Source organism: Microtus pennsylvanicus, chromosome 2, assembly GCF_037038515.1.
Source record: "Microtus pennsylvanicus isolate mMicPen1 chromosome 2, mMicPen1.hap1, whole genome shotgun sequence".
In the NCBI taxonomy this organism is placed as follows: Eukaryota; Metazoa; Chordata; class Mammalia; order Rodentia; family Cricetidae; genus Microtus; species Microtus pennsylvanicus.
In genome coordinates, this window is record NC_134580.1 from 38,350,085 (window position 1) to 38,377,767 (window position 27,683).

Consider the following 27,683-nt stretch of genomic DNA (forward strand, 5'->3'; position numbering starts at 1 on the left):
TTAACTGTGTAAAGGTGTGTTACTTTTGTTAATGCTGCGGAATGGTACTTTAACTGTGTAAAGGTGGGTTACTTTTGTTAATGCTGCATTTGTTTAATGATGTAAAAATGTGTTGCATTTGTTTGACCTTGCCCGCCTAAGGCACCTGATTGGTCTAATGAAAAGCTAAAGAGCTAATAGCTTGGCAGAGAAAGGATAGGTGGGGCTGACAGGCAGAATAAATAAGAGAAATCTAGGCTTGAGGAAAGGAGCAAAGGAACAAGAAAAAAAGAAGAGAGGAGAAAACAAGGAAGGCACCTGGGGCCAGAAGTCAGGCAGCTGCCAATCAGACAGACACAAAAAACAGTGCAATGGATGGAAATAGAAAACACTATCCTGAGTGAGGTAACCCAGACCCAAAAAGATGAAAATGGGATGTACTCACTCATAATTGGTTTCTAGCCATAAATAAGGGACACGGAGCCTACAATTGGTGATCCTAAAGAAGCTAAGTAAGAAGGTGAACCAAAGGAAAAACATATAGTTATCCTCTTGGCTATGGGAAGTAGACAAAATTGCCGGGGAGAAAATTGAGATCTTGGGGGTGGGGTGGGATGGGGGTAAGGGGAGATGGGGAGAGAAAAGGGAGAAGGAGAGGAAGGGGGGAACTTGGAGAAAAAGGAGGATTGGGATAAAGGAAGGTTGGATAGGGGAGCACGGAAGCACAATTCTTAGTTAAGGGAGCCACCTTAGGGTTGGCAAGAGATTTGAACCTAGAATGGCTCCCAGGTGCCCAAGCCGAGGTCCCCAGTTAATTCCTTGGGCAGCTGGGGATAGGGAACCTGAAATGACCCTATCCTATAGCAATACTGACGAATATCTTGCATATCATCATAGAACCTTCATCTGGTGATGGATGGAGATAGAGACAGAGACCCACACTGGAGCACTGGACTGAGCTCCCAAGGTCCCAATGAGGAGCAGAAGGAGGGAGAACATGAGCAAAGAAGTCGGGACCACGAGGGGTGCACCCACCCACTGAGACAGCGGAGCTGATGTATTGGGAGCTCACCAAGGCCAGCTGGACTGTGACTCAAAAAGCATGGGAAAAAACTGGACTCTCTGAACATGGCGAACAATGAGGGCTGATGAGACGCCAAGGACAATGGCAAGGGGTTTTGATCCTACATAATGTGCTGGCTTTGTGGGAGCCTACCCAGTTTGGATGTTCACCTTCCTAGATATGGACGGAGGGGGGAGGACCTAGGACTTACCACAGGGCAGGGAACCCTGACAGCTCTTTGGTCTGGAGAGGGAGGGGGAAAGGAGTGGGGGGAGGGGGAGAAGGGTGGGAGGGAAATGGGAGGCTGGGAGGAGGTGGAAACTTGTTTTTTTTTCTCATTTTCTCAATAAAAAAAAACAGTGCAAGTAAGATATACAGAAAGAAAAAAATCCCCAAGACAAAAGGTAGATAAAAACAAACAGTTCATTAGGTTAAAAGAACCGGCCAGGAATGAGCCTAAGCTAGGCTGAGCATTCAAAGCTAATCAGAAGTCTCCATGTCAGGATCTGGGAGCTGGTTGGTGGTCCAAATAAAAAAGCCTGGTACAGACCCTAGCCTGCTCTGGCCCACGGTGAGCCTCACTGTCCCTCCTCTCTGCTCTTGCTGTTCTAGCAGCACCACTTTCTGCCTGTATGTTCTCAAGGCTCAGCAGAGCCTACACAAGAGTGACTCTGTTGGGGTTCAGATACAGCTCTATCTCAACCTGAGGGGATGTTTGACTTGACATGCTTGGCACTTAACATTCAACAATGAGACCCGCATAATGTAGATGTATTTGGATTCAAATATTCTTATTCTGCCTTACATGATGTCTGGCATTTGGAGTTTGACATGCTTGACACTAGGCTGGGTTATTAGCCTGAAATGAGAGTTCCCACTTTCCATCTTAACCTTTGTAGCAGTTGGCTTTTTGCTGCGTAACAAATAAGATAGAAAAACCTCACTGGACTCTGACAGAAATCTTACACAGCCACAAGAGAGCTGGTAGTCAGCTGATCTGGGCCCAAATTCTCCAGCTTAGCTCCAGAGGCAACAAGACAAGGCAATTAATCTTAGGGCAACAGACAGACAAGCCTAACCGTCTAGCATATTTTAAGCCTCTTCTCTTATCATATTTATTAAAATCCTGTTGGGCAAGGCTAACCACATAACTAACACCAAAATCAGGGAGTAGAGGCAGTATTTTCCTCTCACAAAGATGGGGGAAAAGGGTAAGACTGGCCCCCAAAATTAACCAAAACTACATAGACAATACCATGTGCTTTAAATGTCCCTTATTTTGCCACAGTATACCAGAGAAGACAGCCCAGATGAAGAATGAGAGGACCACAAAAGCCCCTGGGCCTCAGGGGAGCCGAGCACAGCACATGTACTTGTGCCGCATGCACACGGATGCCCGTCTTTGGTAATGAGGAGACCGGATAGGTAGAGCCCTTGAAGGGCAGGTTGGAAATCAGCAACTGCTTCTCAATGGTAGTGTGCTCTTGGCATGGAACACAGAGGGAAAGACAAGCTGGTGGTGGCACAGGCTGATGGAACTGTTTATAAGGACATTGGAGAATACAAATCACAACGTGAAAAGATAAATACCCTTTGATCCAGCATATGCACTGCTAAGGCGTTGTGTTATGAGCAGCATTAAAGCAGTATACACCATTTAGACTAATTTGTTTGCTAGAGCAGGGACATTAAAAAAGTAAAAGCAGCAAAATGAGTATCAACTTCTAAAAATTTGATTAAATGAATTTTGGCACGTCTATGAAGCATGTGATAAAAGACATTTAAAACAAAGTTAGATTTATCTAAACCAGCCCATTCATTCAAATGATATATTTAACATGTGCCCACAATATAAATCCCGTTCTTGATTTATATTGACAGTGTAGCATATTGACAGTGTAGCAGAAAGCAAGACACATGGAGTCTTCTCCAAGAGAAACAGCAGTGGGAGACAATGAGCCAGTCAATAAATAATTTCAGGACATGATAGTATGTAACAATATGTTATCCAAAACAAGATATGCAAAACTAGAACATGGTGATGAGCTAAGAGCAACCCTGGAAAGAGACCTCCATTAGTGGGAGAACACTGAAGGTCTATGGAAGGAAGTAGTATTTTTATGAGACCTGCATAGCCAGAAAGGCCAATAGCTTCTTGAAGAACATGACAATGTAGGGGAGGAACACTGCTAAGGAAGAAGCAGCAAGGGCGAAGGCCTTGAGATGGGAACAACTTTGACTTATTCAAAAGAAAAACCAAAGACCAGTGTGGTGGGAGCAAAATAGGTCAAGGACGCACTCCTGCAAGATGAGCGGGAGAATGAAGGGACCTGTTTTTCTGACTTGCCTCCTTCCTACTTTTCTGTTGTCAGTTTCTCTGTGAAACAGATTTCATTAAACACTGAGTCCTTCCGACTAGTGCAATAGGCAGAGTAAGCATCACAGATCCTACCTGACATACAGAAACTAAGAGACCAAGAGTTTAGCAACTTTACTTTTGCAGTCCCACCTTTTATAGCCAGCAGACTCAGTTTATCAACTATGCGACAAAGGTTTGACTTGGTGTCTATGGATGTTCTTGCCATACCAAGCAAATGCCTGTGTAGGAAAAGGTGCAGTTCCTGACACGTGGCACAGCTCAGCAGACTTCAGCTGCTGTTGCTGTACCACACACCATGTTGCTACAGCGTCTCTCCATGGCCCACAGCCATCTAACCCAAAACCACAGACTTCAGCCAAGGGATTCATGGGATTCAGAAGCCGTGAGGCTTCTAGATGATTTCCATACCATTAACCTTCCCTCTATAACTCACGCACAAGTCTGGCAGTCTCGCTCCATTTCTTAGAACAGAATCTGCTGGGAACTGGGAGATTAAACAGCCTTCATTAATTCTGCAAAATAAACCATGGCATGTTTACCTGCACACTCAGAAGCATTATAATAAATCATCAGAGTGAATCCCACCTGTGTAAGTAGAGGAACAGCCTGTGTTCGCCCTGGGTAAGCAGAAGGTCATGGCATCGATGGGGTTCAGTGCCTCCAATTTTTTTCATAGCCCATCTAATGACCAGGAAGACCAGCTGCTCTGTGCTCCATGATGATAATTAGCAGTTACGAATCCTGATCCAAAGGTTCACAAGGTGGGGGTAGTGTATATGTGTGCATACACATATCTGTTTGTATCTGCATACACATATCTCTACTCTACAGCCAGAGGAGTTTGAGAAACCCTGGTTACAAAAACTTTTAAAAAATTGTGTGTGGGAGGGGGGGGGCTGCTGGAGAGATGACTCAGTGGTTATGAGCACTGAATGCTATTCCAGAGGACCCAGGTTTAATTCCTAGCACCCACATGACAGCTCACAACTGTCTGCAAATCCAGTTCCAGGGGATCTGACAACTTCACACCAATGCACATAAAGTTAAATAAATCATTAAGAAATTCTTTTAAAAAAATGGTGAGGTATGCATACATGTGCACATGGTGGGCGTATACCAGCCTATGCATGTGAAGGTCAGAGGCTGGTATCGGCTGCCTCATAGTTATGTAGTTATGTGGGTGCTGGGAATATGAACTCAGGACCTCATGTTTACACTACTTTACCCATTGTACAAACCCTTTAGCCCCTGAATGGGTCTTTATACCACGGTTTCTCAGAGGAAAATCTCAATAGATCTTAAGAGATTCCCCAGAGCAGACCCAAGGCCCTGAAAGAGCTTGTCCTTTATACAAAGCCACAGGGGTCTTTCAGGCCTGAGCTAAAAGCAGAACTCAGGATTCCTGACTCTCGGCTCTCATACTGTTTTTCTCACTGCACTGTGATGTGGGAAGTCCTTCTGTATATGTGTTGCTTTTATTGGTTAATGAATAAAGAAGCTGCTATGGCCTATGATGGGGCAAAATAGAGATAGGCAGAAAACCTAAACTGAATGCTGGGAGAAATAAGGTGGAGTCAGTGAGACGCCATGTATCCACCAGAGGAGACAGACGTACCCCAGAACTTTACAGGTAAACCAGGAGCCTCATGGTAAAATATAAAATAATGGAAATGGGTTAATTTAAGATATAAGAGCTAGCTAGCAATATGCTTAAGCTATTGGCCAAGCAGTGTTTTAAATAATATAGTTTCTGTGTGGTTATTTTGGGTCTGAGCGGCCAGGAACAAACGAGCATCCTCTGACTACAGCACTGCATCTGCCTGAACACCTGGGTTAGGGCTGAAAACATTCCAGATGTTGGCTCTCTCCTAGGAAGGGTGTACTGCCTGACAGTGAAGCTCTTCGCCTGTGTCTTCCTTTAGTAAAGTAGTGACAGTGGACCTATGTGCATTTTCTGCCTTGCGCCTGAGAAGGCTGCACCTCAAAGGGCCTATGGTTGAATAGATGAGGGAATCGTGAGACAGGCCCAGATCCACCTGCATCTAGAGAAGGAATCACTAGCAGACCTACACACATGGGAGTAAAATAAACATATGTCTCTGATGAAGACCTTTACGGTTACATATTATGCGTATTACATACTAAATGAAGGCTCATGTACAGATACATGTACAAGTGGAATAATACACCAGGAGAAGTCGAGACTTTGCAGAATTGAATTTGGGGATCTGATTTCTATATAGCCTCATGAAAGCCACTAGAATTGCTCTAAGACTACGTTTCCTAAACTGTGAAATGAAAAGAAAAAGTAGCTACCATAGGCAAGATGATATTTGAAATTCAGAGCTTTGTATTAACAGTCTAACACATAGTAGGGATGAGATTAACAGCCTAACACATAGTGGGGATGAAACTCCCAGCTGCAAAGTTAGACAAAACCATCAGGTGTAATAACACTGGTGTTCAGGAATATCAGAAATGTAGTTTCTTCATCTGGACATTTAGCTGGGCCTATGACACCGAAAATGGAGATGGAGTCCCCAAGTTTCTTAGTGTGATTTGTGAGACTGTTCGATTCAAGAAGATAAAAGTCAGCCAAAGTGCCAAACACAACTTGGGAGACATAGTTGTGCAGAGAAGACATCCCTTACCTCCTCCTTTTCCTTACTGTTTTAAATGTGGTCATAATGGCTGGATGTCAAGCAACCATGAGTAGGAAGCCCTATCATGTGTGAAAGCAATAAGACAGAAGAAATCTAAGTTCTGAAACCCTGGCATACCCTCCAGTGGCCTTTCTTCAATTTAAAGAAAAAGATTAAATACAGACCTGCCTGAGTCATTATGGCACTCACAACTCAACATCTCTTGTAAGAGAGGAGTCTGTTAGAAGCAGGGGTGCCTCCACTCCCCACCTCCTGAGTCGGAATTTCAGAGGAGGAGTTTAGGGAGCTCTTTTCAAAAGCTGAAAATGATACTCGAGCCAATGGTTCAGTTTTCCAGGCGTACATCTAACCTGATGATAACGGATAGAGTAGTCCCAAATTGTAGGCTTTGTCAAGGACTTGGTGAAGGCTTAAAAGGCAGATGTAATGAAATCAGAGAGGAAAGGAAAGCCAGTAACTGACAGTGTCAGGATTTAAAATGATTTTGACAGTGTGGAACGCTGGGTGAGAGCCACGCAAATGAAATTTAATGGGAGTGTATAAAAAGCAAATCAAAATGTCCTTTCTTTATTGAAGGAAATATAAAATGTCCTACTCCTTGACTTCTTAAATTAAAAAGAAGAAATATAAAATTACATATTTTACATCAGGGCAAAATAAAGCTATGGGCTGATCTTAATTATTGCTAGCTAAAGAAAAGGAAGGAGAGAAGCTTGAGAAACAAGAAGAGGAAAAGAAACTCAGTGTAATAAAGAGAAACACTCAAGGACAGAAAAGAGGAACCCTAGGAATACAGTTCAGACCAGTCTGGGGGCTTGGATTTTGGACATCACGAGTTAGATGTAACAGAGGCTTACTGAGTGCTAGAAAAAACACAGTGGCCACTCTGCTTAAGCTGCAAAAAAGGGGATGGGATAATGATAGTGGGTAATAGAGTGAATACTTTTGAGCTATTATTTATGAATAATTTATATTGGTATAGCTTTTGTATATTGATACACATTTGAATTATATTTGTTATCTCTATTTACAATATTTGTACACCTATGCAAAGTTATTCTGTCAGATTGTATACATGCATGTTTCTACCTCTGTTTAGGACATTTTGTATATTGACATAACTTTTAGGATATATTTTCATATTGCATTATATATTATTCTTATCTCTGATCAAGATACTCAGATATTATTTACATTTTGAGATTTACAGATTATTTAATATTCTGACATGAAGTCTTAGTCTTTAGGTTATACAGGTATTAAATACTATAGGTCAATAGTTGTTCTTGTTTGTTATATACATGGTCAGATTAATTAGATTCTTTAGATACACAGAGATTGCATTCTACCTAATCTTCAACCACTTCAAGGATCTGTAGAACATGACATTTAAATAACTTAGGGTTCTGTTGACATGAGACATGATTGCTCCTGACAGAATATTGAGCACCAAAGACACTCCGCTGGGAGTTTGTTTTCTTCTTGGCACGACCGGCCTTTGGGCAAGGAACTGACAATGCCTCAACCATTGACAAAGTACTTGGTATCCGGACTGGATGAGCAGGACACAAGGGAAAGGACTGTCAAATCATGCCAAGAGAGGGTAAGATGGTTCTAAAAATTTCCCTGCCTCTTAAAATGGTCTGTCAGTTATGCTAGGCTTTAGATAAAGCTGGTTGCTTCAACTTTGCAAATGAGACTCTGGGTGATTGCCCAGGTAGCCAATTGTCTCCATCATATACTGATGGACTCAAGTAATATTATCTCCCTTCTCAGGACTTCGGTGGGGTTGAAGATTAGATAGTCATAGTTACCTTCCTCTTATGATTTAGCCAAGTCTATTTCCAATGCAAGACTTAGACCTGCATAAATGTTAGAATAAAATGATTATTAAAACATTTATTTATCTTGTGTTCCTTGCTTAATATTGTTTATGTTGTTTGTAATTTTATAATTGATATCTTTCCTAATTTAAATAGTTTTGTATTGGGTTTGAATTGTTCTTCTTTAGAAAAAAAGGGGGAGGTGATGGGGAACCTTTGTTAACCAATTATCTTTCAAGAGGTGGGACCAAGTTAGGGTATGGCTTTCTGGGACCCAGAGAAAAAAATGGGTGCATGGTCCAGGTGCCCTCTCTCTGTGGTTCCCTCATGGCATGGCTGAGCTTGGACTTCTCGTTCCTGTTTTGTGAGTTTTTTCCCTTATAATAAATAAAAATGTAATTGTTTATCTTCTAGCTAGCCTGGTTATTTCCCGAATCGAGCTAACTTCTACACTCTGCTATTATCACAGCTTAGACACAGAAACAGAAGCAGTGAAAAGCTGAGGAAGAGTCCCAGAATCACAGAACTAGCTATGAGTAGGAGCAGGATCTAAAACCAGATCCTTCAATGACCCTCCAGTGCCCTAGCATGTGCTATCCTCTGAGGCTTAGTTACAGATACTATTGCTGGGCTGAAACACCATGGCCAAAAGCACCTTGGGAAGAAAGAGTGAGTTTATTTCCCTCATAGTTCCATATAACAGTTCATCATCAAATGCACTCAGGGTAGGAACTCAAGCAGGACAGGAACCTGGAGTCCAGAGCTGATGCAGACTGTGGAGGGGTACTGCTTACTGACTTGTACAACCTGCTTTCTCACAGAACCCATGAACACAAGCCCAGGGATGGCACCACCCAAAATGGGCTGGGACCTCCCCCTTCAATCATTAAGTAAGAAAATTTCCTATAACCAGATCCTATGGAGGCATTTTCTCAATTGAGGTTCCCTCCTCTCAGCTAACTCTAGCTTGTGACAAGTTGACATAAAACTAGCCAATACACTCTTGTTAGGAAATACTTTACAAAGAAATTGATTTTCAGGAGAGTAAGGAAATCTATTCCCTCACTTACAGTTGAAAAAGAGAGAGATACAGGGAGCCTCATGATCACCCAAAGATGGTTAGAGATATGACCAGAGGCACCAGCTCGTTCCTAGTACTATTGTCCTCAACCTCCGGCTTCACCTTATGTGGAATCCCCTCCACGTTGCAAGATATAGTTAGTGGTCTTGGAGCTTTGTGCTTCTTGTTCAGGAAAATCAAGGAAATCTCAACAAGTGTGCCATATCCTGCAAATATACATCCCTGTATCCGGATTTACTCTATCAATTATGGCAATGAAGTCTTTGGGGCTGTAAGAGTCATCTTGGCAAGTCTACAGATCAGGGTTGGGGAATAGGCTTCTTGAGACCTATCCAAAGATGGAGTCTTCCAAATTCCAGGCTCTGGTACCCATAACACAGTGGCCCTAGTATTTATGATTGTGGTTGTATCTTTTCCCAAAGCAAACCCTCAACCCTGGCTCCATCTTATGTGGAATACCCTCCAAATTGCAAGATACAATTAATGGTCCTGAAGCTTTGTGCTTCTTGTTCAGGAAAAAGAAGGAAATCTCAACAAGTGTGCCACATCCTGCGATATACATTTAGTTTTAGAAAACGGTTTAGTTACCGTTTTCTCGCCTGCTTGAATTCAATCAAAATAATAATCAGTGGGGAAAACAAAAAACACTCACTAAAAAGCACTTGGGATCTAAACCAATCATACCCCCTTTACAACTGTTCAAGAGCCTCCTGTAATGAAAGACATCACGGGAAAAGCACTTTGGACACTGCCCTTCCCACTCTAAATTAACAAGCTATTTATTCTATGGGGTTAGGAGGAGAAGACATAGGCATACAGTGGTGGTGGTAGCAGGTACATCAGAAGGAAGAAGCAGCTGGTGACAAGGAGGATGGTACACACCTTATCATTTCTTTTAATCATTACAAGAAGACAGTGTCCCTGCTTTATAAATGAGGGAACAGAGAAATGAGATTATTGGGCATTCATCCTAACTTCATGCAATGGACAAAACTAGAGTTCAAACTCACATGTATATGACTCTATCATCCGGTTTTCCCCAACACTGCTCTGGACTTTCTTGGTCACTCCTCTGGCAGTAAGAATGACAGCTATTCCCATGTTATTGAACATTTAATAGTGTACCAAGAAACACTACAGGTATGTGCACATCTCAATTTACCCTGACAATAACCCTTATAGGCAGTTCATACTAAAAAAAGTGTTTTAGTTATAGGTAGTTGAATCCTAAATCAAACTATTAAAGTCAAGCTAAGAGAGGAAAAGGAAGTTTATTTCACAGGTGGCTATAAATGGGACAAAGGAACTTCAGGCACAGCTGAAGGAGTGGGATTGAAGTTCAAAGAGTCAGGAAAAACTATCATATTTAGCTTATGCCTTTCATCGCCCAGGAACAGAAAGAGTGAATGTTTTTACTCTAAGAGAATCCTCATGCTCAGATTGTTTGGGCTTCATCCTGGCTTTGTAGACTTCATCTAGAATGTTCTTATTGATATATCTCATCCTCGTTTTCTACCTTTCTTTTCACTTTACCAAATCTCTACAGACTCAAGAGAACCTTTGCTGAGTATTTACCTGGGCTGATTTCCCAGGTTCTGAGAATATAGATGAGGTCAAAATACAGTTATGACCGGCAAGGTGTCCCCGGTTAGGGTGAAGACAAGAGAGAAACTCAGACAGGAACAGCACCAAACATCTGTAACAGAGGACCACAAGGACTGTGACGAGCAAGCAGAGCACGACTCCCAGATCCTTTTCCCCATGTCAGCATGGATTCTTGTCCTCTCTGGTGTGGTGAGTGGAATCATTCCCAGGATACAACCTCGAGAACAGAGGATGTAGGCTATACCTGCACGTGACCGGATGTGACCAAATGTCAGGTGGCAGGCAGATGGAGTGCTTAGTATCCACGTTAGTTATTTTTTCTCATCATTGCAACCTAAGCCCTGACAGAAACCACTTCAATGAGAAAGAGTTTATTTCAGCACACACTATCAGATGGAACAGTCCATCACAGTGAGAAAGCCTTGGTGGAGCTGTTTGCTCCATTAGCTGGTGGCTGCCGTTTTTCAAATGTTGGCAGATCAGGAAGTAGAAAGCTCTATACTAGAACCCAAGGTTAGCAAACATCAAAGGTCCACTCCTAGTAATATACTTCTGTGAGCCAAACCTCATGTCCCAAAATATTCATAATCTCCACAAAGAGCACCGCTGGGAAGCAAATGTACTAATACTTGAGTTTATGGGGGACATTTCAGATCCAAATCCTAACAGTGTCCTTTCGTTCTAGGCTCCGAGGACCTGGATGCCAACCTGAGAGCAAGTCAGTAAGCAGCTCTCCTCTGTGGTTTCTGTTTCAGTTCCTGCCTTACCTTTCCATCAATGATGGACACATCATAAATCAAATAAACTCTTGCCTTCTCAAAGGGATTGGGTCAGAGTGCTTATTACAGCCAATCACAGCAAAAAAAAAGCAAACCAGAACACAAGGACATACCTACAACTGCTCCTTGCCATGAGACTAAATATTAATTACAGCCTTTGTCCCTTAAAAGGCCATCCTATATTTATCTTCTCTTATTCAGGAATCAGAATCAGTTATATCCCTCAATTTTCCAGACTCTCCATATTCTCTTTGATGTCTTCACAACAGACTTCTTTCCTGAGTTCAGATCCCTTTTAGTCTTCATTGTGTGCAGTCCATAGCAACTCAGCTAGCTGAGTAACATTCTGTCTTATGACCTCTTTCCTTAGAGGCAAACGTTCATTTAGCACATTGTCTGTTTCTACAGTGCCTGCTGCTGGCAATTTTATCAAGCAGATAAATATTCAATAATAAAGATTGCCATTTTTTAATCCCAACACCCAGAATTAATACCACAAAATTTAGATAACCACAGAGGCACTTCAGTTAAGTGTAGCACAAATTCTAATTGGTTTCAATAATAAAAACCCAGAGTCAGATATAGGGGTTAATACTGAAAAAATAAGAGAAGCAGAGTAGCTAACCACTAGAGAGTTCTTACCTCTAGTGGTCAATGCTCAAACCAAAAAGGCAAACCTGTCTCAATGAAACAAAAGACTGCCTTTCTCTACAAAACCTCAGACTGAATCTCTATGAAGTTTTAGACTGCATGCTGCCCCTATGAAACTTCAGACTGCATCTGAGCTCCTGTCTCCTCTGGCCTTATATTCTTCTCTCCACCCAGCCATATCCTGTCTCCACCTCTCTAGTTCTGGGATTAAAGGCATGTGATCCCAAGTGCTGGATTTACTTTTTTTAAAAATATTTATTTATTTATTATGTATACAATATTCTGTCTGTGTGTACGTCTGCAAGCCAGAAGAGGGCACCAGATCTCATTACAGATGGTTGTGAGCCACCATGTGGTTGCTGGGAATTGAACTCAGGACCTTTGGAAGAGCAGGCAATGCTCTTAATCACCAAGCCATCTCTCTCCAGCCCTTACTTTTGTGTGAACTCTGTTTCTCTTTTAAACAGATTCAATCTCTGTGCAGCCCAGGGTGGCCTTGAACTCACAGAGATTTCTCTGCCTCTGTCTCCTGAAAGCTGGGAGTAGAAATGTATGCAACCATTTCCTGCCCTCTATGGCGAACCAGTGGCTTAGCTCTGCACTCTGATCTTCAGGCAAGCTTTATTTGTTAATTCACACACACACACACACACACACACACACACACACACACACACACACACACACGTCACTACAGTAAAGTCCCAACTGCTGCTTTGGTCAGTTTAGCCTAACTAACATTGTAATAAGAAACCCAAAATTATTACTAATAAGAGTTATTCCTTGTTGTTCTCAAGTTGGCTGTTATTTTCCAACATATCCTCTTCCCTTCAGATCTGGATTATGCTATGAGGTGGCAGAGGAAGAAACTAAACCAAGAATTTACTTTTCTGTGCTATAATCTGAATGCTGAATATCCTCTAAAGGCTCATGAGCCCCTGGGCCCCAGGGAAGTGCTACTGAGAAGTGCTATGGATCTTTAGAATGCAGAGTTTCATGGAAGTTCTCAGGTCATAGGAGGTGTGTTCTTACAGGACATTGTTGGGCCATGGTCTCTGCCTTATTTGTTCTTTGGTTCGTGTGGTGAATAGGTTTTTTTCTACTGCACACTTGGAGGACTGTGTTTGTTGTGTTTTCCAGAGGACCACAACAATGGGTCATCTGATCCTGAACTGAAATCTCAAGAATTATACACAAAAGTAAGCCCTTTCTTCAAAAAATTCCCTTATGTCAGATATTTCATTGTAGTAACAAAACAACTGGCAAATATTCTATGCTTGGAAATGGCAGGTGTCCTTCTAGTTATGCCTCATGGCCCAAAGTTATTCCCGATATCAAGACTAATAAAAATGGATGAAATGGATTCCCCTCTCACATAGAGGAGCTGTGGGGAACCCACCCAAAATAATGATGAGCAGATATTTTGGAGACAATAATATAATCTCCCCAGCAGTGTTCTGGCAAACATTTAATAAGTGCCTTTCTGGGGGAAGAACAGTCCTGACAGACAGCAATCATCAGTGTCCACTGTTGTTAACTTCCAGCTGCCAGTGTGATCAGCTGCAAAACTGTGAAGAAACATGTGATCGGCTCTAATGAGCCAGTGTGAATAGATTACAGCACATTGCAGATGCCACCCAATTCTAAATTAGTCATTCACAAAACCTAAACTGGCCTGTACCTGTCCCCCTCCCCCTACTGTGCAGCACACCTCCAGTCTTGTTGCGGATGACAGCAAGGGAGGAGACTGTATGGTTCGCATAAATCTGCCTCTTACTTGAGATGAGTACGTGTAGCAGGGATGAACACTCCTCAGTCCAAATTCAGTCTTCCTGTGCTTTGCTACTTCTGTTTAAACTGGCACATTCAACCAGAGAGTAATGATGTGAGGATGAAATAAAAATAATCTTTTTGCCTCTATAAATAAGATTTAGCCCCAGGTTCCTCTTTTAGTAAGATGCTTATTAAGAACTTGGCTCTCCTCCAACAAAAATAAGGTAGGACTCGCTCAAAGACCTTTAATTCCAAATTATTCTTGGTACGAGCTGCTTGATGAGGGTACGTCTCTATTTTTACATGTTTACAATTCTCCAATGAAAATCTCACTTAAAACGTTCCTGAATTTGGAACCGTCTCTCACATGCCAGGACACTTTTTTACATCGATAGGATTCATTCCTCTGAGGACGCTGGGAAAGTTGCTTACATGCTCTGAATTTTTCTCCCCATCTTGAGGGCGGGGTCCTAAGCCTACATCACAAAGACATTATGAAGCTTAAATACCTGACGTGCATGTCACATGTCAAAGTACCTTACATGTAGTAGTTATTCAAAGAATCATCACCATTTGCAGCCGAGGACACTGGTTAGAGTTATGATTATTACTAGGGCACAAGACTAAAGGTTTTCAAGGAACTATTTAAATTAGTGTAAGTAAGGCATTACTCAATGGCCTCTGTAAATATGGCAGGCTATATAGGAAAAGAATAACTGACAACTCCCCTGGAAACATGAATATTATCGTCGTTTAACAAAACTGCTATTCATTAGTACATGATAGCTATTATCTGTAGTTTGGCTCCAATGACAAGGCCAGAACAAAGACTGCATGCTCTCCTGAGATCAGAAGACCTCTATCAGGTGGACCCTATATCTCATTCTTGGGCAGAAAGGAAAGCTCACTCAGTCATGTCACAGACACTCTACTGCTTCTGTCTCAAAACATCAGGAAACATCTGTCACCTGTATGCTCATGGATGATCTAGAAGGCCATGAAAACACAGTTGCCCAGTGTAATACTGCCCTCTTCACGGTTTCCTATCACAGGGAGACATCAGAAAGATGTGTGTGGGATTCCCCTCTGTATACTGTGATTACCATTAATGAATAAAGAAAACTGGCTTGGCCTGATAGGGTAGAAGAGAGCTAGGTGGGGAAAACTAAACTGAATGCTGGCAGGAAGAAGGCAGAGTCAGTGAAAAGCCACGTAGCCCCCCTCCCACTCCACCTCCAGCCAAATGGAACTTTACCCAGTAAGCCATAGCCCCATGATGATACACAGATTACTAGAAATAGGTTAAATTAAAATGTAAGAGCTAGCCGATAAGAAGTTAGAGCTAATAGGCCAAGCTGCAATTTAATTAATACAGTTTCTCTGTGATTATTTTGGGTCTGACCTGCCAGGCAGCCAGGAAACGAACAATTGGTCCCTCCCCCACAACAAAGGGAAACCCATCAGTTCCCTGGAGAAAGTCATTCGTTCTTCCTGAGTTGTTAGCGACAGACAAGATCATAATTTTAGGCCATTTATGCATCTTGATTTAGAAAATCATGATGGAGAATATATTAATACTAATGGTGATAAGTGTGAAAATGGTGAGAGCTGCTCAGGCTGGTGGCCCGCTACTCTGTTGTGTGTGTGTTTGTAGATGTGGGTGGCTCTTAAGCATGTACGGCACATTTGTTCTTCAGAGCTCTCGCTCATCCTTTGCAAACCATGCATCACCATCAGATGCAGCCATAATTTTTCAGAAGTAACACACACACACACATACAGCAAGACTTGGAAGACTTTGAAGTGATGGATGAGGAGGAAGAAGCTTATTTAATTAGGTATTTCAAAGTGAAGACTTACCGTTCCATGTATGAGCATCTTCACACACTTGGGGTGCAACTATAGTTATTTATTTGCTTTCCCCCATTGACTCATGGAGGAAAACTTGCTATTATAACGACAACAGGAAGAATGAATCCACACATTTTCAGTGATTTCTTGCTTGCCTATCATTCCAAATCTAAAGACTCTGGACTGAGAAGAGCCTCCCCACAGCTCCAAGGATCCTTGGGGATCCAAACCTGATGGCCCTCTCTTCCCTGAATGATGGGTTGCTAGACTCATCCAATAAGGATTGTTTTTCCCAGTGTTCCCAGGAGACCCCTAGGCAAGCCAAATTGCCTTCCTGACACCTCTTTTGATACAGGTAGAAATAAATAGCATTACACTAAAACTTTATATTCACTAGCGCACCTTTCCAGATTGGATTGCTTGAAACAGATGAACCAAATGTCACCCTCAGGGTTTACAAGATGTCACTGAAATAAAGAGGATCTGCAAAAACACTTTCGCATGATTACAACATGCCATAAAAGGGAAAGTTTTTGAAGGAATCAATTAAGTAGTTTTTCTATGATGTGTAATTGGTGTCCAGTACATTTGTTATTTTGGATTATGTCTAATTGAGCAGATGCCCAACTGCTATTTTACAGAACAAACAAATTAATGATAATGATATCAATCTAATAAGCACCTTGAAATAGGCATATGCCTTTAAATGTCGGCTTGTGCAATAAAATTCATTTGGTGTTTACAAGGTGACAATTAGTGGGTATTCTGTAAATATCCCTATCATCAATGAATAATCACTTCAATTGCTGCCACGGAGAGCTATGGCCCTACTACATATCTTATTAAGGTGGAATACAGTAAACCCTGAGGATATGCTTCATGCAAACAGCTGCCTTGGTGTTCTGCCATGCATACCACTGCCTTATTTACATCCATCTAAAGGGCCTGGGGGCCTGGAGAGCTGATTCACAGGGTTCATAAACTGACCGGCTAACATGGCAGATGTGGGCCCTCCTTTCACCATGTCTTCAGTGCCCTCATTCACCATGTCACCACCATTCAAGTTCCTGCTGTGGCAAAGAGGTGAAGTTATCCCACAGGGGAGGGTGCCCTCCAGCCAAGGGTGTGCTTAGACCTTGCTGCAGCCCAGGCAGACTCCACCAACCTCTTAGCAGTCTTTAGGCAAGAGAGTCCCTCAAGACAGGAACCGAATGCTCTTTCTTCTAATGAGGTAAACACACATACAGCAGCTTTAAGATTCAAGTTTTTCAGAGCTGCTTTTGAAACATCAAGACATAAGCCAGCTCGGTTCTCTCTCTGTGTGTCTCTCTGTGTCTCTGTCTCTGTCTCTGTCTCTCTCTCTCTCTCTCTCTCTCTCTCTCTCTCTCTCTCTCTCTCTCTCTCGTAAGCAGTAACATCGCAAACTGGATAATGTTTTTATAGCCTATGATAAAAAGAAGGAAAGGATAAAAAAGGAAGGAGAGAGAAGGGACAGAGAGACAAGAAAGGAAAACTGAAAGAAAAGTCAAGAGGTGGGGAGTTAATTAGCTGAGTCCTTAAGGTCCTTACAAGCTCCACGTCTATTTTCTAAAACTTTGTAATTTTACATATTAAGACAAGGTCTCATTACATAGCTCTGGCTGGCCCCAAACTCACAGAGAGCTGCCTACCTCTGTCTCCCAGTGCTGGGATTAAAGGCCTGCACCTCCATGCCTGGCCTGAAAACTATAATTTAAACCCAATTACAGATAAATGACTCTAAAGAGAGAAGGCATTTAGCTTGACTTGCACATATTCATCATGTGTAAAGCAATCACTTCTCTTCATGCTGGCAGGAGAGCAGGAATTTCTCTAACAACACGGAGAAAGCTTTCGGCTGTGACAAAACAGGCAAGAGAAAGAGGAAATGGGAAAGGGGTCATCATTACCACCACCAGTGCAGTACAGGGAGGCAGCAACACTGCATCATACATGGAGGCCTGTTTCTAAAATCAAACCCAGCCTTTCCCGCAATCAAGCAACATTATGGCCCAGTCACTTCCCCCTCTCATTGATTTCCCTATCTGCAGAATGAGGATAGCATTGCCTACTGCAGAAGGGTGATGGAGACTGAGCTACCGCACAGAAGTGTTTACTACCTGTGGTGGTTTGGAAAATAGTCCGCAGAGGCCCATGGGAGGTGTGGCCTTGTTGGAGGAAGTGTGTTGCTGAGGATGGGCTTTGAGGTTTCAGAAGCTCAAGTCAGGCCCAGGGCCTGCTCTTCCTTCCTGCTACCTCTGGATTCAGATACAGAACTTTCACCATGTCTGCCTATATGCTACCATGCATCCTGCCATGACAATATTGGACTAAACCTCTCAACTGTAAGCAAACCACCCCAATGAAATGTTTTCCTCTATAAGAGCTGCTGTGTTGTCGGGCACTGGTGGCTCAAGCCTTTATCCCAGCTCTCAGGAAGCAGAGGCAGACATCTCTGTGAGTTCAAGGCCAGCCTGGTCTACAGAGCAAGTTCCAGGACAGGCTACAAAGATACACAGAGAAACCTTGTCTCAAAAAAACCAAATAAATAAATAGATATATTTAAAAAAAGAGTTTCTGTGGTCATAGCATCTAGTCACAGTAATAAAATCCTATGGCATTCCTTGATACACGGCAGGCTTATAGTACTTAATTCTAACTCTTTCATTCATTTATTACCTGTTGATTACTCATCTAATACCAGACATAGCTTGGTGAAGAACAATACAATACTGTTTTGGTTTTATCCCCTTCACAAGGTTTGCCCAAGTTTGCATCTCTGTTCCTGTGATAAAACACCGAAACGAACAACCTGGAAGCGGAAAGGGCTTATTTCATCTTTTACTGCCATATAAAGTCCATCACTGAGGAACTCAGGGCAGAAACTCAAGAAGGAGCAGAAGCAGGGACCATGGAGAAATACTGCCTACTAAATTGTTCCCTGTTATCTTGCTCAGTTTGCTTTCTTATACAATTCAGGGCCCAAGGGTGGAAACTAGCCACAGTGGGGTGGGTCCTCTCACATTAATCATTAATCAAGAAAATGCCACACATGCCCATAGGCCAATCTGTTGGGGGCAATTTCTCAATTGACATCTCATCTTCCTGGTTGTCTAGACAGTACAAGGTTCAATGCATTCATTTATTCAATATACAATTATGAAATATGTATTATGTACCGAGTAGTCAGCTGGTGCCAGAGGTACACACACATTCATGTACATGTCAGAGGTACACACATGACGTGCCAAAGGCCCACAATCTCTACATTCTCATATTCTGGTACAGAGGAAAAGACCTAAAAATATATGAGTTGTTTACAAAAGAAGTAACCCCAGAAGGACACCCCTTTATGCTGTGAATATGTTTTTATTACCATCGGTTAATAAAGAAGTTGCTTTGGCCTACGGCAGGGCAGAATATAGCTAGGCGGGAAATCAAAATGAGAGACGGGAAAGAAAGAAGGTGGAGTCTGGGAGACACCAACAGTTGCTGGAGGAGTACGATGCCAGAGCATTACCCGCAAGTCACAGGGCATGTGATGATACACGGATTATTAGAAATGGGTTAATTTATATGTAGAGCTAGCCAGTAAAAAGCCTGAGCCATTGGCCAAACAATTATAATTAATCCTCTGAATGATTTTTTTTTATAAGTAGCTGCAAGGACCAGCAAGTAGGAGAGAAACCGGTCTTGCAGGACCGGATGGGACAGAGAAAAGACTTACAGGTACACTTAAAAGTAACAGATAAGGTTACCCTGGTAGAGGGACGAGAGCAGAGATCACTAGGCAGGTGTTCTTTTTTGCAAAGAACATGATACATAGAAGAACCTGAATACTTTTAGCATCAATAGAACCAAACAACCCTTGCAGAAGGAGTGGGAGACATGGTTGAGGAAAACAGCCTCAAAAACCATACAAGAAGTTTAGCGAGTGAGTGAACAGGAATCCTGAGGACGTTTGAGCTGGCTGATAATGTGTGCTATTTTCAGCTTTGGAGTCTGGAGTACAAGCACGATTTGGGACTGCATGGTCCCAAGGCAAGATAAAATGACCAGTTAGAAGATTTGGGTAGAGTCTTAAAGAAAGAAGAAGGCTCATGTAATGAGCACTGACTGGGATAGACAGTTCATGGTTGATCTCTACCACAGAAAGGAATACTTTCAGCAGACGCCAAGGACTGAATGGATATAGGAGAAACTGAGAACGACTCTGAGGCTATGCTGTTGTGTGCTTGGCAGTTCCGAGAGCACAATAACAATAAGAGGACTCAGTTTAGGGAGGATTTATTAACAGAGTAAACAGCGTATGAATGGAACACAATAGCAGACACAAGAATGCCACTGGGCTTCAGATCACTGTGCCAAATCAGATGCAGGGACAGGTGCTACCAAGCCAACATAAATAAACTCTGATTGATACGGGCATTTTCCCTTGCACATAGGTTCTTTCCAGGGAGCAACACCACTCACAGACTCTGGGCGTTTTGCTTACTGTCTGTCTCACACTTAACATCTACGAATCCCAGGCTACAGAAGCAGCTAATCCTCATCAGTCCCCTTATTACTTGTTCTGCCCAGTAATTTGTGCTTCTGCCAAAACTTTTTTCTACTGCACAGGGTAACCTTGAAATCTCTGTTACTTTTGAGAGTAGTCCAAGATTTATTGGGCATCTTAACTTGTCGTATGCCTTTGGTCAAGTCTGCTTCTAAGAGCCTTATAGATAGGTAGCCTAGCCAGTAGCTTGCTAGGTAGTTGCTTAAGTGGTCCTGTGTGTGGTATGAAGAACAGGCAGGATATAGCCACGTTGAACTGGACATCTGCCTTCCATTGCAGTTTTATACATGAAGGAGGAAGGCAAATGAGGTAAGTTTTTAAAAATGGGCATTAAGGGATATACTGCACCATACATGGATGTTCACAGTGACCCTTTTGCAGGTGGCAGAATACAAAGTCTGCGAGCAACTGTGTCCAAAGAAAGCTACTTTGGAAAAGAGACTGATGCATTCCAACTGAGTCATTTCGGTAACCCTTAGGGAATTTGGAAAGGGTACATAAATACTACTACTCTTAGAAGGAAGTGGAAAACTCCAGAGTGTATCTGGGAGCTTGGATAATGCTCTCTATCAAGGCTAGGTTTAGGTTTGGGGTTACAAGACAGACGGCTTAATTGTAGAAATGGCGCTGCGATAGCCAAACGACACTGGGAGGCAGAGCGTGATTAAGGGGTAACTTAGACGGTTTGATAGGAGGTTTGAGGACTGAGGAGGTAACCAACCTACCTGAATTCTAAGGAACTTCTTTTCTCAGATCTGATATGCCTGCACAATCAAAAGGCCTTCTTGCCTACCTAACCACTAGAAAATATTGGTTAACTGAATTATCTTTTCTTCATATACCAACTAGATATTTAAGGAGCACCTTTAAAGAAAGCTTACAGTAAATTTACAAACCTTGAGGAAATGGAGGAAAGGAGAATTTTGTGGGAGCAACGGAAGTGTCCCTCACCCCCGCAAAGGAATCCTTAGCTGTCCAGCCCTTACATTCAGAATTCTAAACATCTGCGGGGACGAGAAGAGGTGAGATTATAAAGTGACCCTATAGTCACAGGGAAGATCTTAAAGTGGGAGGCTACCTCCCCGCAATGCTTCATTTTCCTCTGCCTAAAGACAGACTTCAGAGGCCACGCTAGAACTTGAAGGCTATCTCTAACAGGAATTGGCCTCCAAGCTCATCCAATGTCTTATTAGGAGTCTCGTGTCGCTCTGAGGGAAGGTGGTACGTGCTTTTAATACCAGCAGGCACAGCTCTTGAGTTCCGGGCTAGCCTGCTCTACATTGCAAGTTTCAGGTCAGAGAGAGCTACAAAGTGAGACCCTGTTTCAAAAAACCCTTTGTCCCCATTGGCAAAATTCTTAAGACGGTCACTCCATAATGGCAGTTAGATGTCTAGTGTTTACGAGGAACCAGGTGAGTCATTTCGCACGTTTAGTCCTAATGAACTTCGTGCGACAGATTTTCCTAGTATCCTATTTTAGCAGGGACATTTAGTTCAGAGTGTTTAATTTGCATGCCCACGGTCACGCAGGGAAATGGAGCAGAAACAGACGATTCTAAGGTAGCCTCGCGGTCCCAGTTCCACACCCACTGACCTGTCCTGAGGTGGATGGAATTCCAGCCGCTCCCTCTAAACTACCTGAACAACCTCCTCCAACTCAGCCAACTCGGGCACACACGCCCCTTTCCCCAGGCAGGCGCAGTGACTGCGGGAGAATTTTCGCGCTACCTCGGAATATTTTTCACACAGCCTAGCAACCCAGTGCGCCCGCCCCTAGATCCTCCTCTTCGTATTGGTCCAATTCTGGTGGGCGGGCGAGGAGAAGGAGGAGTTTCGAGGCGGCCCCGCTCCACCCAGCGGAGCGCGCCGTGGGTGCGTGCGCACGCGCATTAAGTGAGCACGTGAGCCCCCGCCTCCTAACGTGCCGAGGGGGCGGGTACAGGAAGCGGGAAGAGAGGGGTGGAGGCTGCCGTTGCCATGGTAGTGACGTCAGGCGTCGGGAACGAACCCGGCCCCTTCTCACACGCGCGCGAGCGCGCGCGCACACACAACACACACACACACACTCACACACACAGCCATGCACACGCGCGCGCACGGGCCGCTCTCAGACACACTGGAGGGAAAGGTCAAACTAAAGGCGAGCGAACGGAGGGAACGCAGCGAGCGGCGGCCGCGCAGAGCCGCACCGCGCGCCATAACTGACGCGGCCGAGCCGGCTTTCCCCGCGGCCGCCGCCCGCGCCCCTCGCCCGCGCGTGCTCGCGACCCCCCTCCCCGGCGGCTCCGGGCGCGCGCGGGCGGGAGGTGGACTCCGCGGGTGAGCGGGCGGGCGGGCCGGCGACGGGCGGCGGCCTCTCTCTCGTCGCGCGTCTCCCGGCCTCGCGCGGCCGGCCCGTGCGAGCGGCCAGGTGAGTGCGGCGGGCGCTGGGCACGTGCGGGGCGAGACGCGGCTGACAGGCGCTCGGCCGGCGGGGGGCGGCGCCGCCCCTCAGGCTGGGCAGCGCCTCGGCCCGCGGCCCTGGGGCAGGTGGGCCCCCGGGCGGCCGCAGCCGGGAGTCGCCGAGGCCACGGGAAGGACTCGGGACACTTCGGAAACTCCGGCCCGCGCCGAGCCGCCCGCCCCTCCGGCCCGGCCAAGTGCATTTCCCCGCCAAAGTCGCGCGCGGCCAGGACGCGGGGCTGGGGGGCCTCGCAGCTCAGAACTGGACCGGGACCGAGACCTGGGAACCCCGCCTGTAGGGGACCCGGCGTGCCGGCCGGTGGTTGCCATGCCAGTGCTCAGTGTTTGTTTCTTCTGGTTATTTTAGGACAAATGGTTACCAAAAAGTTACTTGGGAGACAGGGAACTGCTTGAATTGTCATGAGTTCTTTTCCTGTGTGTGCAGGAAATAGGTTAATCTCTCCCTCGCTCACGCAGCCGCCAACTGATTCGTGCCGGTTGCACTTTAAAAATAAATTTTGCAAAAGCCCAGAAACACGGGAGCGCTTGTGTGAAGTTTCAGGTGACAGGCTCCACGTTCCCGGGAGGGAGAGAGAAGGACAGCGACGGACTTGGTGTCTAGCACCAGTCGTTGGTTAGGAGCTTTGGTGCCGGCCAAAGCGGAGTTAAGTTTTGGCTGACAAGGTTAAGTAATCACGTTGACCTAGTGCCACCCACCAGTGTACAGATTCCCTCGGAGTAACTCCATAGAATGTTCCAGCCCAGGTCTTTGCGGACTGTCGGTCGCCAACCCGGAGTTTCTGTTGACACCCCACCCCCGCTTCTTTTTAGTTTAGCAGGATCATAACATCCGCGTGAATCCTGCCTCCTTATCAGACAGTAAAGCGAATTGTCTACGTGAACTGCTCTCCATGAAATCGCTTTGCGATTTCCAGGCACCGCTCCGACCTGCTGTGTCTTTATTTGGAAGTTTGGAAATTTCCAGTGTGCTGTGTTCAGATTGCTAGAGATCCCTCTTCCCCACAGCAGAAAGCAGTCCAGCAGGTGCCAGTGTTTTAAATTTTAAATCGAATCCGAGAAGACTCCCCAGTTTGTGAAAGGTGTAATGGTTGTCAGTGCAGGGACGCCCAGAAGGACACCAGAGCAATCTGTATATTTGATATCAGTTTGGAAGGCTTGGAAAATCCGAGTCTGAGTTTCACCCTGACCGTTTCTGGTACGTGAATGCTTTCCCTGTTGATTTTGGATATTTGATTATTTATCACTTTCAAAAAGTTCTCTTGGCTGAGAACACTCACTCTGAAATTGAGTCCCTGTGGCATGGAGCCCAGTACTGGAGGTTCTCAGTGGAAGGGAAGGTTAGTTGGAGATCTTGTTCCTTATTCCTAAGCAGTCACTTTTGTACCTGTTCTTAATCTTGCTTCCACTGGCCATTCCTGACAACAGATCTTGTAGTTGGATTGTTAGTCATTGCAACACCTCAAAACAGTTTGTTTTTTTCTGCCTTTTCCTAAAGGGAACTTTAGAAATGGGCAAATCAGCACTTACTCAGCATAACCCTTCACGTGGGTTTATTGACCTTGCTGACATCACAGAGGTCATGTGTTTATGAAAATAAACAGGTCTTGGTCATTTTAATTTTGCTCCATGTGGTAAGGACTCATGGGGAAGTAACTTGAGATATTCATGTCTCCATTTTTAAAATCATTTTATTGAGTATTTTATTGTGAACAGTGCCAAAAACAAAGTAACTCATTAACCCTTGTTATAAAGTACATTTATGTTTATACTCTAAAATCACTTAATTGTTTTTTCATATTTGCTAGTGTTGCTTACATATCCTACTACACAGGTTTCAGGGGCTAACATTTTTAGAGATTGCTTTGAGGGGAAATAAGGAGAAAAATAGTCATGTTGTAATGAGGTGGGTTTGTGTTTTTTTGTTGTGTTTTGTTTCAGCTAAGGAGAGCAGCTGTCCTCCACTTTAATAAATTTGGTATTTTAAAGTTTAAAGTTACCAAACAGGTTAATTAGTGGTTAGTCCAATGAGAATTTTACAGAACAGGGTACCTTTAAATAGTACTTAATAAATGTGGTTTGACTTAAGAAATTTCTTTGATGCACAATTTAGTAAGACACTTTTGGCATCTGTAGGGGCCTATGAATGTTTCTTTTGAACCGTGGCTGTCCCAGATTACCTGGGGACAAAGTTCAATTCATTGTCCCATATTTTTGTGCATCAATTAATGAGTGGAAAATTTGTCCTCTGATTTATGCTGTACCATTTAAGGAGTACATTGAAACCTAGTTAAAATGGTTTCATTATTGAGTAAAATTTTACCACAGATTTGATAGGAATCCCACCTTAGGTAGTTTAGTTACTGTAAACACCTTGTGGTCAGACTCTCACTAGGAGGTGAATCCTGCAGCAGAAGCCAACAAGTGGTTATACCCAGACATCCGCAAAGTCAAAACAAATAGATTTAGTCTAAGGTCTGCACACAGTAAAAATCGTAAAACCTTGAAATTTTCCCTGGGTACAGATTCTTCAGTATTACAGGCTTGATTTTCCTAAGCCATTTTTAAATTTTTAGGGAGTGCTTTTCTTTCTTTTTTCCTTTGTATTAGTGCCTTGCATTGGTTTGGAATGTACAACACCATAGGGAGTTTAATTCTGATATGATTTTACTTTGGTATCAAATGTAAAAATTTTTAAGAAGAACTAACCTGGCTAGATTTGACTTTCAGGTTTTATGTTGGGAAAAGCTGCAAGAGGAGGAAGTAGCCATAAACTTCACTCAAGGTAACTCCATTTACCTTACACTGTGTGTTCTGGCATGGATGTGACACCTCTTCACTCTGCAATCTTAGAGAGCTCTTACTAGAAGGGAATTGAATAGTAAACTAAATATAGCCTTATGCTAAAAGTAAAAGTGCTTTAAGAGCATTTAGTATCTTGTTTCTGTATATGCATCAGAAAGTAAATTCTTGTAATACTACATTTGAATCCCCAGCTCAACTTTGGGATACCAGGCACATTTTTATTCCGTTTAGCGTAGTTGAATATTATAAAGATTAAAGATACAACTAGAATGATACACCATTGTTTTTTTTATAAATACAGATTCTTAATTTCTCAGTTGAACAAATGGTTAAAATGAAGATCAAAAAATATATGGTATTAAAAGAAATGTTTTCCCTTTTGTTAAAATCTCAGAGGACTATCTCAAAGGATAATTAATTTCAGAAAATAATGAGATAAAATATTACATTGAATTTATGATTAGTGAGAGCATTTTTTAATACAGGCAAATAAAGTAAGAATATTGCTTCCTTTTAAAAAAGAGTTTGTGCCAGCATGTGTGAGAATAGCAGTAATGATTAGAAATTTTAATTGGAAATTAAGACTGAATTTATGTTTTCAATTGAATCATTTAATTCAGTGTCACTTTTTAAATGTCACATAATTTTTCAGCTTCCTAGTGTACTTTTCTGGAAAATGTAATGAAAGGTTCAAAACAACTCATGTAACCTCAAATAGTTGAATAATACTTGCTAGGCTTCCTAAGGATAAAATGTTTTATATAAACCTGTGGGACAATTCTCTGTACAGAATTTTTTTAGTTTATGTTCTCCAAAAGTCTTAACAGTTGAGAGGTATTGTCATGATTAATTGTGTAAACTGTGTTTTTTGTCCCCTAACAATTTTCTTTCACTAGTAAATGTTTATATTTCCAGACTCCACTCCTCAGGTCATCCTGTCTATAATATCAGGAGAAAGTTCATTTGAAAAGAGCAATTTTCTTCTTGATTTTCTCCTAGTCATTCCCTCTGGAAGATGGTTTCAGTTTTAAGTATTTAATATAGTTTATTCAGAAAATATTCTAAATTGTAAGGTTATTGCAAGTTACACAAACCAAGGGAAAATACAAATTTATCTTCAGATAAATTTTGTCCGCGGAATCATTTTCAGAAGAGCTTAAAGGGATAGATTTTCTCTTAAACCTAGTTGAATATTTAGGGTGTGAAGCCTATATCACTTTGTTTTTATTTTACATATGAGGGATTTTTGTATTCTGGTTCTGTGGTGCTGTTTTCAAAATATACTTGAGTTTGATTCATAAACAGAAACTTTTTCTAAAGAACAAATTATTTTGTCATTGATGATTATGTTAGTCCTCAGGCTTTTATATTTGTAGGAAGTAGAAAAGAGTAATTTATTAAGCTGTTTGCCTAAAATAGATAATTCATTGGAACATTTCTTTTTACTACAGTGTAGAAAGTTATCTTTATTCCAAATAAATTTATAAAATTTATAAGGGAATCGTTTTCTTTCTCTTCAAATTAGGGAGTCTGGAGTGTGCCCAGAAATGATCTAGTTAGTCAATGCTAAGACATTTTTGTTATGATAACATTTATATTATTTCTGATTAAGGCTATGCATATGTCTCTCTCTTTCTCTCTGTGTGTAAGTTATATAAACTAAGACATTTGAGTAATACTTGCTAGACTCCCTAAGCCTAAATTGTCTAATAAACCTGTGTGCCAGTCTTCTATATGGAATTTTGTAGTTTCTTTATAACCTACAGAAAATGGAACAGTTCAGAAATTACGTTTTAGTATAATACATTAATATTGTAATTGTTGGTCAGGTGATGTGCCAAAGGATTTAATTTATTCCCTGTGCTTCTGTCTTCTTTCACTGGCTGTGCACAGTAGCTATTCGTCACATACTCCAGAAGAACTTTCAGCACATGATCCAGTAGTCTAGCATGCTTATTGTTTTATAAATGTTTTATCTGGAGGAAACAAATGCTAACTGGAGGCTTGTTCTGTAATTCTTATTATATGGTAAACATTGTTTTTTAATGTTTAATTATAGCCTATTATTTATAAAGTATGCGATTCTTTAAAAAAAATCTTAGACTTTTTTGCTTATTTTTCCCACAAGTGTTAGTACTAGGAATGAGGGAAGTCAAGGGGAGAGAAAAAGTTAGTAGGGACTGTGTTAGATTGT